Here is a 14,620-nt window from a genome sequence, read left to right as displayed (position 1 = left end):
AGGAGTCTTTTCCCCACCCCCAGCCCTCATGTTCTCTGTTTCTTCTCTTCCTCCACTACTCACATCCACTCTTTTCTCTGACTTTTGTTATCACACTACCTAACTTTCTTTCATCTTCCTTTGTACCCTGTTCCCCTCCTGCCACATCTTAATAGAATGATATCTGCCCAGTATCTGGAAGGGATGGAGATAAAACCCCCTTCCTTAAGGGATTGTGCTATTATCCCAAATTACACCACAAGGTTATTTCTTTTACAGAGTTCAGAGAACCAGACCTGGAGCCCAGCATAGGCATTGAATATCCATTTTCTGGAGAGACCAGTCCTTCTGGAAAACTCCAGTAGCTCCCTCTGCCCTTATCCCAAAGTCAGGGTAGACACACTGACGCTGGCCTGGCCTTCCCACCAAAATAAAACCAAAGGTGACCTGGAGCTCAGGCTTTGCATCCACACAGTTGGCTCACATGTTTCTTTTGAAAGCCAATGGAACGAATGTGCATGAAATCTGAGAGTGCTTCTGGCAAGCCCTGCTCACACTGACCCTCTCGAAAGGCTGGCCAAATAACCCCGAGGTACAAATCACCTTCTCACTCAACTGTGTCCTCTGGAAGGCTGACAAAAGGACAGAGTTCTGAAGGACTCCCCTGTGCTAAACCCCTTCCTCCCTCATTTTTTATTCATCATTGCACCTGAAATGAGTAAGTCGAATCCCAAATTGAGGCTGCACATACATGAACATTTTAGCAGACCAAAAGGAGCCCTCCACATGTCTTAATGTTTTGTGCTATTCAGAGATGCCAGGTAATTCAGAATTCCCTGTCCTGCAAACCATCCAAGCACACATAGATGCTGCCCCTGTCCTAGATGGCAGCTGTGCCCTGGCTGCTTTCATGCTCAACACAAAGCCTACACATGCTGCAGCTATCTCCACTTATAGACCTTGTATAGGTTTGGAGTTTATCACATTTTCATGGAAATTCAGTTCAGTGCTCAATTTACCCTTATTTAAATGCTAATTTCAGTGAAGTGGTTTAACAAAGCAATTATAAAAAAAGGCTCTAATCTTCCACCGACTGAGTAGGGAGAAACTCAGAATGTGGTAGACAAATTAACCATGTAAACCCAACAAAAGCGATCTGTTTCCTACTTAATGCTTGGTTGATAAGCAATTCGGTTACAAAGGTGACAGTTCAGCCTCCTTTTCTAAATATATAACACCAACGAATCAACAAAACACTAACCTCATGCAGGGTGTTGCATATAATAATTATCCTTAGAAATATCTCTTGTTTTCTGTACTCTTGTTTTCCTTCTTAATGTATGTTTATCCATTTTATTTAGAACTTCTGACTGTAAGATATAATCAGACACTTTAGAAAGCATTTTGCTATAATTGTAGTTAGTCAGGTTAAGTGCCACAACTTAAAATGTTTTAATGTTAATTCCACCTTCCCCCTCCCCCAGAGCAGCAAGTGAAGGTAACAGTGCCAAGTAGTTCAAGATTCTCCTACGAGAATCAAAATGCACCAGTTCTACCAGCTCTCCAAATCAAAATGCACCAGTTCTACCAGCTCTCCAAATCAAAATGCACCAGTTCTACCAGCTCTCCAAAGCCTCTCAGGGTTGAAAATAAACATGAACATCCTACCTACACCAATACATTTCTCAGAGCAAGGGTAAACAGAAGAGAGAAGTGAGACACGCGAGTTTTAGGCCTGATACTCATTTCTTGGATAATCTGCAGTGCCCATAGAATTTGCAGCATCTCTCTGCTCTTGAGAGCAGATAACATGTGACTGACAGAAATCCATGAGATACTGTCAAATACTCAATCTCTTGCCTCTGAATTGGTGGAATTTTATTCAAGTTGAATACCCAAAGGATTCAATTGTCACTGTTGACTTATGAGTTTCAAATACCAAATTTTATTTTCTGAAGTTTAATCATCTCAGTTCTCTTCTTCCAGAGACCTGTTGCCCCTTTTTGAGAGCTTCCTCTCTGATTTTCTATCAGCTTTTCAATCCTCCCCAACACTTTCCTGGCTTCTTCCATCCCTTCCTGTGTGTGTTGCCTCAAGGTTGTACCATTTGTAGGGAAAGGGCAGTGGGGGAGGAGAAAAAAACCAAAGGCAGCTGCTCACCACAGACAGAATCCAAGGCTGAAGGAGCAGGTAAGAGTCTACAAGTGGTCAGGAAATTTTTTTGGCTATGAAGTTAAGGCATTCACCTTTTGGATTTATTTTTCATCTGAAGAGTGTCCATTAGTAACAAAAAAAGGCAAATTCTAACAGAGGATGCATAATTTTCATGAAATAATAATCACTGTTAAGCAAACAGAACTGTGATGTGATGTGATGTTCCAAGTCTGTGAGATGTATTCAGTAATTCTGGTTACTGGACATTTCTGAAAAAGACTTGTTACTCGCTGTTCCTGAACCTGCCCCAGGTTTTAAACAGAAAAACCTTCTCTTCCTGTAACAATTGAATGATACAATGGGGGAAAGGAAGAGCATTTGAGAGAGAAAAGGTGACAACAATTCAATGTGAACACAGTCACCCACACTCTGCCAGCCCTTTGACCTATACAACCTCATCTTATTTTTTGTCTGTCAACTCTTCTGTCTGTCTGGATTGGCTTTCTCAGCACAATGGAGAGAAAAACACATAGCGTGTCTGAAAATTAGCAAGAGCTTGTATCTCTAAAGCCAGAAAGGAATTTGCTTTGGTGAAGGATAAACTTTAATTGTTTCCATTCTTCTTACAGTCCATGGTAATCTCCCAGAGGTCTTGAAGACTATACTTGCCTATTTCTTCATGAATGTGTGTCAAGAATCAAGGAAAAGGTTGCAGAATAGAATGGAGATGAAGGATGAGTTACGGTCAAAATACAGGTTATTTGAAACAGAAAAGGGTCATGGAAATGTGCTCACTTTCATCATCTAAGGGATGAACAGTTTAGCTCCACTTCCTAAGCAAAGCAGCGCCCTGCTCAATACTCAGCCCACTGTGGGGTTGAGATATGAATATTCCCAATATCATCCCTAGGCAAAAGGCTCATGGATACTTACTCACATGGAAACACTGATTTTGACAGTCAGCTGTGCTCTTCAGAGCTTACCTCCTATGCACTGCTACTGCTGCTGGAGGGCATGGAAACCCCCTTAACAACCTGAGCAGCTTCAGAAAGCCCCAAAGACACCCGCCCCGAATGTGCCTGTGCTGGGGCACTGCCTGCAGTGTTGGGGCACCACAGCAAAGATGAACCACACCAAATGAGTTCATCCTGAGCAGAGCTGGCTCACAAGGAAGGCCCTTATTCCCTCAGCCCAGCTCCACCACAGCCCGGCCGGAGCAACGCCTGCGCTCCCACCAAGGCAGTCAAGGTTTGGATGCTCAGAACTGCCCTGCTGGGTGCACCCTGCCAGGAACAGTCACAGCCTTACCAGCACCAGCAAGCACCACTTGGAAAGTGTCCTCTTGTGAGCTGGCAGCCACTGTCAGCCACAGCCAGGACAAGATTTCCTCGTGGCACTTAATGCAAGCCCTGAACGGGCAAACACCCTTGGGAATGAATCCAGAGCATTCACTGCACACTGCAAAACAGGGCAGGGAATCAAGCAGTCAGTGCTAACACGGTCTCAACTGAGGCTGGTAGCAAACAGCAAAGTATCTTCTGGAAAAACCATCATTAGTGAAAAGTGATCAAGAGAGAAAACTGCAATGACAGCAGGAGCTCCCCCAGCCTCGCAATGGCAATGCAGTTTATGCCCTGGGTATGAGTACACAAAGTAAATGAACACAAAGCTTTTGGACACCACTCATGTAAGGCAGTAGACCAAAATGCCAGAGTTTTAAAGTCCTGGCCTCAGTCCAGATCCATGTTTCTTCATAAGTTGTTTCACTCTAAGTAGCAGATTTCTCTGATTTAGCTTAAGAATCCATTTTTCTGGTGTTGACTGTCACACATTTTAAAGCAATAAAATTAAATTTATTGCTACAACTGTAACTTATTCACCAATGTCTTTATCCTACACAGCTTTCATTAAAACAAGGCTGCTGTTTTTGTTTAAGGAAAACATGGCAGTTACAGCTACCTCTCTCTGGATTTTCATAAATCAGAAGTTTCCTTCAATATATTGACTTTTTATAATCCTGCCCTTGATTTCAAGAGTAATGTCTAAACATAAGGAGCAGGAAAAGAAGAGCTGAATTCATACACAAACTATCAGGTCCTAGAATACTGATCTGACTGAAATCCACAGTTTTCAGTGAATCAGAACAAAACTTCAAGTTTGGTCTGAAATACAAGAAAAAACATGCTAAATTTTGCTTAAGGAAAATAATATAAAATCATATAAAATCAAAATTCAGTACCTTTTATAGAAAAAAAAATTGCTTTTTGCTTTTTAACATAGTCAATTTGCTTTTGAGCTCTCATGTTTACTAGAATTCAGAGCCCAGAAAGAAGACAGTTTGTATGAGCAAGACAGAAAGTGTTGTGCCAGACTAAAGTTTGTGAGCAGTTTTTAGGTCTGATGCACAACTTTCCCATGTAGACAGCCCAGGTCCTGCCCTTCTGTAACTCCACTGACAAACCCAGAATGAGTAGGCACACCCAAATGAAAGGAGGTTTAATGCTTTAGAAGGTAAATGAGAACCAAAGATTGCTGAGGTGAGTCCTGGTGGCAGGGATCTGTATAAGGAGAGAGGTCTCAGATGAGAAAACCCAGACTCCCAGCACCACAATATTCAATGGTTACCCACAAAGAGATTCCATGCAACACATGCAATACATTTAAGCTACAAATCCATATCCATTTGGTTTAAACTAAGTACCTTGGGACAGTAAAGCAGCCTCCCTTGACAGAATTTGTTTCATTAAGGTTTTCCTAAACTTTACACAGCACAGTAGGCATGGTAATTTTATTTCCAAATGAGTTAAAACAGCTTTTGATCTGGAAGAGGCACTTAATTATGATCAGAAGGGCAAGAAACTAAAATATATGTAAGTGTACCGGGCAATTCATGTCATTTCAGCATAATTATCCTACCTCAGGGTCAGCTCAAGCTGCTCCCAAAAAAGCTAACTTCCTCTGAAGGGCTATTTGTCATGGATGCTTGGTTCTTAATCACCTCATCAGATCAACTGCTGCTCTGCCTGTCCCTGTGATCATCTGGAAGGTTTCAGGTCCCTCCTACTGAAGTTAGTCAGCTCCATTCCAGCTGCCAGGCTAAAAACTTCCTAAAACAGGGTTTCAGCTGAGGCACAAGAGTTCTGTTACGTACTTTCAAACAAAAAACAAAAAAAAAATAATATTAGAGAGCAAACCCTCCTTTGATGTGACATGACTAAATTCTGTGACACCCCAGTGAAGATTTTGGACCTGAGCTCTGCAGCTGCCAACTGCAGACAAGAAGACTGTTGTGTTTCTGTATCCTGCAGGTCATGCATTCCCAGCAAGGCTCCAGGCCCCTTCCACATCTGGCCAAGGGAAACTTTGCAGGATTTATTCCCATTGTGTCACCCCTCTGGAGTAACCACAGCCACTCCACACAGGGAAGACTAACAGAAAAACCTTTGGACAGGATTCCTGGAAGTGATTTTGAACCCACCCAGTGAAGAAGTTTCCGGTGGGGATTGGTTTGTTGGGGGCTGGACATGGAAGGCTCTCAGGGCAGTGCCCACATCAGTGAGCTCTGACCTGGACACACACCCCGAGATTGTGGGCCACAGAGTGCATTCCTACAGGAAAGGGAGAGAACTTCCTCCTGACATCTCTGTACTTTGAAAAGCTGGTATTTTAAATGGTCATATTCCTAAGACATTTTGAAACACCATGGGTGACAGCAACCTGAACCCCATGGTCCTCTGGATCAGACACTCCAGGACATCCCAAAGCACAATGCTGGTTTGCTACCCATCCTTAGAATTCCCCTGGATGCTCTGGGGTGTCACTAGTGCAGGAGAAGAGCTGCACTGAGGTACCATACCTCGGTAATAACATGCAGCTTAGTTTCAGCTTTCCAGGTAGGTCATAATTTTTAATTATAGCATTTGTATTTAAGCTCTGCACACAACAGCTAAATTTTAGCTCTGCAATATGTGCCAGACTACCTCTCAGTAGCACTGGAAAAAAAAAAGGGAAAAAAACATCAAACAGCTGCCTGCATATTCCCAGTAACAAGAAAACATCTATCAAGCCTTGACACAAACAATTCTTATTTCTGTTTTATCTATTTATTCTCCTAAAAGCATCATTGAAACAATTCACAAGATTCATAATCCAGAAGAAAAGCAATTTAAGCCCACATCTGCAGAGAAATATTAATTTATAGAAAACAGTAATCTACCTAAAACCTCCTTAGGAAAACACTTCTGCAAATTCATGTCATAAGCCTGCGCCCCAAAAGAACTGAAAAATGTATTATTCAATTGTTTGTGCTTTCTAGGTGTAGAGCTGCATGTGTAAAAGAAGAACACGGGCACAAAGCCAGCAGGACACATTATCAGAGGAACAGTCCCTCAGAGGCAAATCCCAATTGGAAAAGCATCCACAGGCTAGCTGCCAATAACACAGCCCCGAGCCCTGCAGGTACAACCTGTGCTGTCACACTGCCCTGATCTTGGCAGCAGAGGCAAACACCACAGCTGTCCAGCAAATCCAAGAGTTTAGGGCATTGTCACAAGTCCTGTTTGTTTGAGAGGCCAAAGCTCCATTTGCTTTAGTTCCTTTGCCTCGAGCCCCAGGGACACGCTGCCCAAGGATCGGCCACGTCGCCACAGCCCTGCGGTGTCTGCGCAGAAACAACGATCCCAGCAACTGCAGACAGCCTTCCATCCTTGCAGGGCTCTTTGGCACAGAGTGAACAGCACCTGACCTTCAGGTCAACACTTGAGAAACGTTCAAATCCCAGAGTTCCCGTGGATGTCTGCAGCTTTGTTCCTGTTCTTCCAGCACTCCCCGTCGAGCTGAGCGGGGCTGGCTGAGCCCCCGCCTGCCCTGTGAGCCGCATACAGATGCAGCTCCCCTGGGTGAAGTGCTGGATTGCTCTTGAACTCATTTCTACTCACATCTCTCTCATGTGAGCCCTCCAACCCCCTTCACACACGCCCAGAGCCTTTTGTGTACTGTACTTGCCTTGCAGAAAACCCCAAAGCCTCCTTTGTTCTTCCACTCTGTTCAGGGGAAAAGACACCTTAAACTTGACGAGAGATGTTACACCCCTGGCACCTTCTAGTCCCCCTTGCTACAAGGATCATTCAGTGACTCCTCCTGAGGAGCCCAGGCTCCAGAAGAACACACAACAAAAGAACTCATGGATGGCCAAAGGCATCCCAAGTGTTTCCTCCTCCTTGAACTGTTACAAATACCCTCCCTTCCCTTGTATGCTTTTGGATGTGACAGGAATGGAATTGGATAATCCTCACTGTGAGGACAACTATACTTTCAAAAGTTATCTGAGATGGAGACTACTGCATGGCAATGATTTAGCTGAGCTCCTCTGCAGAACATTGTCACATGGTTTTTCATTTTAGATGTTAAAAAGGCTTTAGTCTGCCTCGGTGCTGGGGAGGAGAATAAATGTGGATGTGTTAAGGGCACAGGAAATAGGGATGGACACTTGGCATGGCTGTATTCTCTGCACTCACCCCAGATTCACACTCTGGAGTGTGAGTGGGACTCACTTTCCTTCGCAAAACTCCTGGCTTCAGGACATTTCTCAGGAGACAAGCAATCACAGGAAATATTTTAGTTGAATGGCTCTTGCAGGTATGTTTGCTCTGGAATAATGCACTAAGCTATGGAGCAAAAAAGGGAAGAGCAGACTCCTTGGGTGAGTATACTTGCAGTTTCATGGGCAATAGATCTAAAATTTCATGTTTTCATTGATAAGATGAAGGCAATATTTGCTCGCCTGTGTTCCCTTGCCCAGTCCTTTCTTCCTTCTACCCTTGCCAATATAACGTTGGCAGTAGTGCCAAAGAAGCACATCAGTGAAATATCAATACAAATACATGCAAAGAACTCATGGAAATATTCATGGCTAGCTTTAACTACTGCCATGGTGAACATAAAAATAAACCCCTTCGGGCCAAAGACCCGATGCAGCAGCCATTGGCCATAGCAGTTCTTGTCCTGAGGGACATACAGAGCTCCCCTCAGCCTAACACTGCACACAAACACACCTGCCATAAAAAGGTAAAGAGGGCACAGAAGTGCCAGGGAAGAGCACAGACATCATCCAGCACAGGAAGTGTTAACCAACTTCACAATTTCTTCCTCTTTTCTAATTAATAAATTGTAACTTACCTTACATGTTTCAGCTGGAACCTGCAGAGTTTTCTAGAAGTTTTTAGCTCTGAAATGATTTTAAAGCACCAATATGATATGAACATAAAAACAATCTTTAAATAATCTGTTAATGCTAAATTAAACTTTCATTATAGTAAGAGGAAGCCACAGCAACTAGGCTATTTAAACAATGAACAGAAAGATGGAAGCTGACAGGATACCAAGTAGCATCTAGGCTTAATTATGGAAGACTCCATTCCTCTGCCCGCTATGAAGGCTGCAAAGGCTACTTCAAACAACAATTTCAATCTACTTTTATATAAAGTAACCCACTAACAGAAGAAACAGGAAGAAAAACACCACTTGGGGCTGCCTTCTCATCACCCGCACTTCTCTTACCAAGAATGCTCACATCCTTTTCAGATCTTTGTCTCGAGCTGCCTCTAACTGCCAGTGCTTTGCTTTACTACACTTCCACTCTAGAAGGAACCAAATTTCCTCTTAAAATGTTCCTAGGCAATATGCTCAGTAATCCAGGCCAGGATGGCAGTACCTTTTGGTCACTACAAGAATGACAGCTCAGTGCTCCCCAGCTGTGCCTTCGAGCATTTCCTGAACTCAAGGATAAAGTCAATGATCTAGATATTCTACAAAGAGTCTCTATGGATAAAGCATGTTTTTCTCACTGCTTCCTGACTAGGATTCTCACACTTTTCATTGCTGTAATTACCCATTCACTGTGCAGTAGTAGTGCTTCCCCTATTTCCCTTTCTCTGTCCAAAACGGGCGTTGCAGCCACCTCTCCTAATGAGATGCACATGCACTGAGCCATGCAGCTTCCTCGTTAACTTTCCCAGTTATGAGTAGCAAGACTTTGTCCACCTCTGTCATTCATAAACTGGTAACACATTAACCATGGAAATAAGCACTAACTATGGCAAATGCCTGTTTTCAGCCATCTTTCGTAATACGCTGCTCTTAATCTTTTATGTGATCATCTTTTCCTTAATTACATCCATTATGATTATACTCATCCTCCTCCTGTCAACCCCTTAAATTACAGCCTACAATGTCTGTGAGGAAAATGATAAGTTTTGTAGGAAGAAGGAAGTAGACAAACAGCTTTTCTACACTGCAGGTAGGCACTGTTGAGATAGTCTGGAATGGCACAAAACATGCAACCAGGACCAATATACCAACATCCTACTGGGTATTCCAAGTCTCTTGGAAAGATAAGGCTTGCTCTCCACTCCTCTCCAACCTCTGCCACTGAAAAGCTTTCTCTCATGCCTTTGATTTCAGGGCCTTGTGTTTTCTTCGCTTTCTCCCACCATTTAGACCTCACGGTCTCTGCTGTTCTCCCATCACCAGCAATCCTGTCAGGAAAGGAGATTCTCCACCCAAAACTCATTAGCAACCTTTCTGAAACTCAAATTTATCTGCAAGAGCCATAACTTGGCAAATTAATTGAAACAGGTTCCTGCTCCAGCCCCATCCAAACCTAGATGAGTGCTCAGTGAGACTGCACTCAAACCAGGCTTTGGCCACGGGATGCTATTTACACTTCTCAGTGCCTCAAACCCAGCTAAATCAGAGAGCTGATACAGCTGCTCTCCCACTGCCTCTACCAGGGAAGGGAAATATCATCCACAGAATCACTGGGCTCCCACCTCCCATCTCCTCCTGCTCTTCTGAAAGGCCCTACACAGCAAGCAGCCTCTCAGGTGAGCTCCAACACTCCTCAACCACCTCCCTGGCCACAGCCTTCTCACCTCAGATTTTTGTGTGAGACCCAAAACCTCTTTGCTGCCATCCTGATTTGGAAAGTTTTGTGCTGCAGTTGAGCTCCCCTAGCAGACTTTTCTCCCCTACAGCTCTGCAGGCCGTGCTTGCTCTGCTCACACAAGTGCCATTGCCCACCACAGGTGGCTCAGATCTGTCACAAGGCAGCCACATTATAAGGGCTAATTGGCCAGATTAGCTATTCTCAGTTGAAACCATTATCTGAAAAATCTATTCTTATTGTCTGTTTATGATTTTGCACTGAAACAGCATATCTATTCCCCAAAATACTTTTTTGTTCTTGCTGATTCTGTATTCCAAAAGCATCTAGAGCAGCTCACATTAATAGAATCTGCAGATTTTCTGATTTCCTTAACTTTTCGGGAGCTGGCTCACAGTGTAATTTAGTTGAACTGACCTCGTTTAGCTTCAAACAGGACACTGACACCAATTCCTAGCTTGTCCTTCTCACTGAAATAACTTATTCCATTTGCACAGGAAAAACGTTCATTTTTATCTCAGATCTGGGATGTATCATGTGCTCAGCAACATGTCTGAAACTAAACAGAAATGACAGAACTATAAGGCTTTAGGTGCAATACATACAGTTTTCTTTTTATCTCCAGTCACAGAGATAGTTAATTAGAGTCAGTAAATGGAACTACCAAGGAGTGTCCAGAATCACCATTTGTAATTTCCGGAGCTGGGAATTATCAAAATAAAGAGTTTGAATGCTCAACTCCACTGACTGAATGTGATATCCCCAAATCACACCCAGACTCTGTGCTCTAGGATGCCACAGCACCCTGGGACTCCTGTTATGCCTCACATTCCAGACATTGCCACATGGCTGCAGGAGATATTGGCATGTTTGGTCCTTCCATCAGTAATATCACCTCTGTTCCAACACACTGGTGCTTCTCATGAGCAAGGCAACAGGAATTGTAGGACACTGCTGTCTGTGGCAAAGTCAAGTGCAACACACCCTTTTGTCATGGTGGGTACTGATGAGAGGTTTCAAAGCATGCTCTTAATTTCTCACCCAAGTTTTGTGAAAGACTATCCAAGACAGAGCTCTCTTAAAGAAGTAATGGCACTGCAGAGCTGCACAAGTGCACTTCTGTGTTGGGAATCCAAAGTGACAATGAGGTAAGATGGTCTTCACACGCAAGGTGAAGACACAGAGACCCCAGCACAGGTTTGAGCCCACCTCTGATGTAAAGATCAGGCCCAAACCAACTCTCTTGTATCTATTGCTGCCAGGTATCAAGAACTTCATTTGCTGAAGTGCCTGGGAGATGTCCAGATCCATCCGAGTGCAAACACAGACATTCAGGGCATGATCTTCAGAAGTGTTCCATATCCAGGACTACTCTTAAGATTAAGAGAAGATGCTCAGTGCTTCAGAAGAAAAGCTGGGGGACTTGGACTGAAACACAACTGAACATCTGCCACAAATTGACTCATGCTTCAACACTCAGGGGCACAGACTGGTCTCCTTCCAAAGCCAATCTTGTTTACATCATTTCCTCAGGAGGCCAGGGGACAGTTCAAGCCCAACAGCCACACAACCAGAAGCTCTTTCACCCACCAGACAAAGTCTTCCCCACCACCAGGCTCAAAATTTGGACACTGTGATTCCTTGACTTGGAGGGATGTATCTGACAGTCTGGGAGGAAAAGCCTTAACTCAGAATTGCCAGCTCTGCATCTTTCACATTTTCAGATAAAACATTTTTAGCTTTCTGCCAGGTTGCCACTTACATGAGGAAGGAGCTTCCCCAGAAAGCTGCCCAGTCTCCTTTGTACCCTCAGTGTCCACACAGAACTGCAGGGTGAGGTCCCCAGTGCCCTGCACATAAATGCCAGACAACAGGGGCACCTCTGGGGCTCAGCCACCAACACAGGGCAAACCCACCTCTCTTCTGGGTGGCACACACCTTACTGATGCACACAATAGCCCAGAGGGGAAGAGAGGCAAAATAAAGCAAGGGAACTGTTGGATACCCCTAACAAGCAGAACTAATTATTCCATGGAGAGCTTCCCAAGGATGTCAGGATGTATATTCAAGGGACAAGGCACTGATCAGTGGAAATGATCAAAAAGGAAGAAAAGCAAAACTGTGCTCTGAAAAGCCAGAAGAGATAAAGCCATGGACAACAAGCAAGGATTAACAACATGGCCCCAGGAAAAGCCAAAGACGGCAGCTTTTAAGTGAGCTTTCTTGAGTCCTGCTGTGTTCAGGGACACAGGTCTTTGTAAATTCTTTATAAATACATAGGGCTGCATCAAAGTCACCCTTAACTCACCAATTTCTCATCGTAAGTGGAACAACTGACAGAAAACTTCCCTCTCCAGACTTTTTTTATTAGCTTCTTGGGTCAAGAGAGGCTACAATAATAATTACAGCCTCAGCAAGGAGATGATAGCTTGTGTTACAAAACATTATTTGAATCAGGACTGAAGGGACAATGCTTTTCTAGCAGCAGCTAGGTATAAGAGGAGATGATTTTTTTCTTATGAAATACAGGAGGTTTCATCCTCTTTTGCTGTTAACATCCTGATATGTGTTCTGGTCCTGCATTTGTAACACACACACACACACACACACACACACATATATATATAGAGACTGCCTGATTTGCTCAGGATTTAAATTGTTCAGGACAATCACTTCTTTTAAACTTATTTGTGATACCTAAAAAAGTACCATGATACTAACAGAGAGATGATTGCAGGGTTTTGCTGCAGTAAGGCTTGCCTTCTTCTGTCAGCAAGCACTGACTGAAAGCACACTGCTCCAGTTCTCCAGGGAGCAGAATTAAAAAAAAAAGGAACTGGGGACAAAGGGAAGTGTTTTGCACAGCATCACAGGGCAGAGCAGAGGCAAAAAATCCCATGCCACATGTTAATCTTTGTGGCTCTAGCCCTGTAATTTGTCTCTGAGCTCAGCACTGGGGACAGTTCACTCCCTTAGACCCCTGTGTGGTGGGAGTTTCTGTTCTTGCTTTAGAGGTGCCCCCACACATCAGGAACAGTCCTGTTGTTCCCAGTTCTGCCCAAGGAGCCAGCTGGTGGCCAAGGGCCAGCTACCCTGGAGCAGAAAGTAGGCTTCCTGCCACCTCCCTCACTGCCCAACAGCTCCTCCAGCTACCTGAGGAGCACCTAAAATATAGGATCCCTGCTTCAGTTAACTGAGTAATAGAATTAATTACCTTCATTAGAAACACAGAGTCCTGCTGAGCTGGGAGACATCATATCATGGAGGAGTTATCAGTGAAGGCACAGCCAGTCAGGACACAGCTGCACGACACACATGATATTCCCATGGGGAGGAATACTCCCAACTTCATCTTCCCTTTGGGCAGAGTCATGGGTGGGACTGAGGCCTCTAAACTCAACCTGATTGGTGTAACTGTGGAAAAGGACACTAAACTGGGAGCAGAGCCTGCTTCTTGCTTTTTGTTATAAAATATGAAAATATTTGAACATCCAGAGTCGAAAGTATTTATTTTAAAAATACACAGTTTAGACACTAACAGTATGAAGAGGATGTGGATATAACTGCAAGAGTTTGTCTTTTTTCAGAGCTTTCCCCAGTTAAAAAAAAAATAAATATTCACTTGGAATTTTCCTAAGCTTTGAGAGGGAGAAGCTCCACCACACAAAACTGATACACTGCACTCTGATGGATGGGGGACACACACACTACACAGTCCATTTAGCAAGAGAACTGAAACACTAACAAATGTTACTGTGTGGGAGGAGAGAACTGAGTGCACACACAGACCTTAAGAGAACCCCAGATACAGGGTTGAGTTAGATTGACCACAGGGAAAACCACAGCACTGTTAATACTGCTTTGCTGCAAAGCTTGCCAACTGTGCTGCCACGGCCAACATCTCTGATGGTGGTGGCCTGCTCAGAGTGAGGCTCTTGGTACCCATAGTGGGTTTGACCTTCCTCACCTAACTGCTCCAGATACCCTAGGGTAGGTTTCATCATCTTACTCAAGACAAATATTAATTAATTCCTCAAAGATAAAAGTATTTGGCCCCTTCTCTCATTCTGACCCGAGAGAAGCATTTCATTCTGCAAAAGTTATGCAGAGCAAAAAAAAAGAAGAGGCTGATTCATCTGCAATGCAGCTCCCCCTGCACTGCTCACTTGCACTGTCACGCTCTGCGCTGGCACTGCTAACTTGCTGTTTGCTGTTTTGGCTAATTATATAACTTTCAAAGGAAAGACTGTTCTTACAAAGCACTGCAAGAAGGGTGGGAGGCATTATATCAGTCTACTGCACATCTCATATTACATATAACGAGCCTCCAAATTCTGAGATGTCTGAGGAGATTACATCTGCTCGTGGCAAGGCTGGATCTGCCCCAGAACACGAGATTTGCAGGGAAGGCACATCTCGTCATCTTTCCTTTCTGCCCTCTGTTGTTAGTGTCCAAATGAAATCCAGCAAAGAAACACTATCTATTGGCAGGACTGACAAGTCCATGTATTCAGACTGTCCAACATTATTAAGCATATGAATAAA

Source organism: Manacus candei, unplaced genomic scaffold (genome assembly GCF_025592945.1).
Source record: "Manacus candei isolate 608988 ecotype Guabito, Panama unplaced genomic scaffold, ASM2559294v1 h1tg000015l, whole genome shotgun sequence".
In the NCBI taxonomy this organism is placed as follows: domain Eukaryota; kingdom Metazoa; phylum Chordata; class Aves; order Passeriformes; family Pipridae; genus Manacus; species Manacus candei.
Note: the sequence above shows the minus strand (reverse complement) of the source record.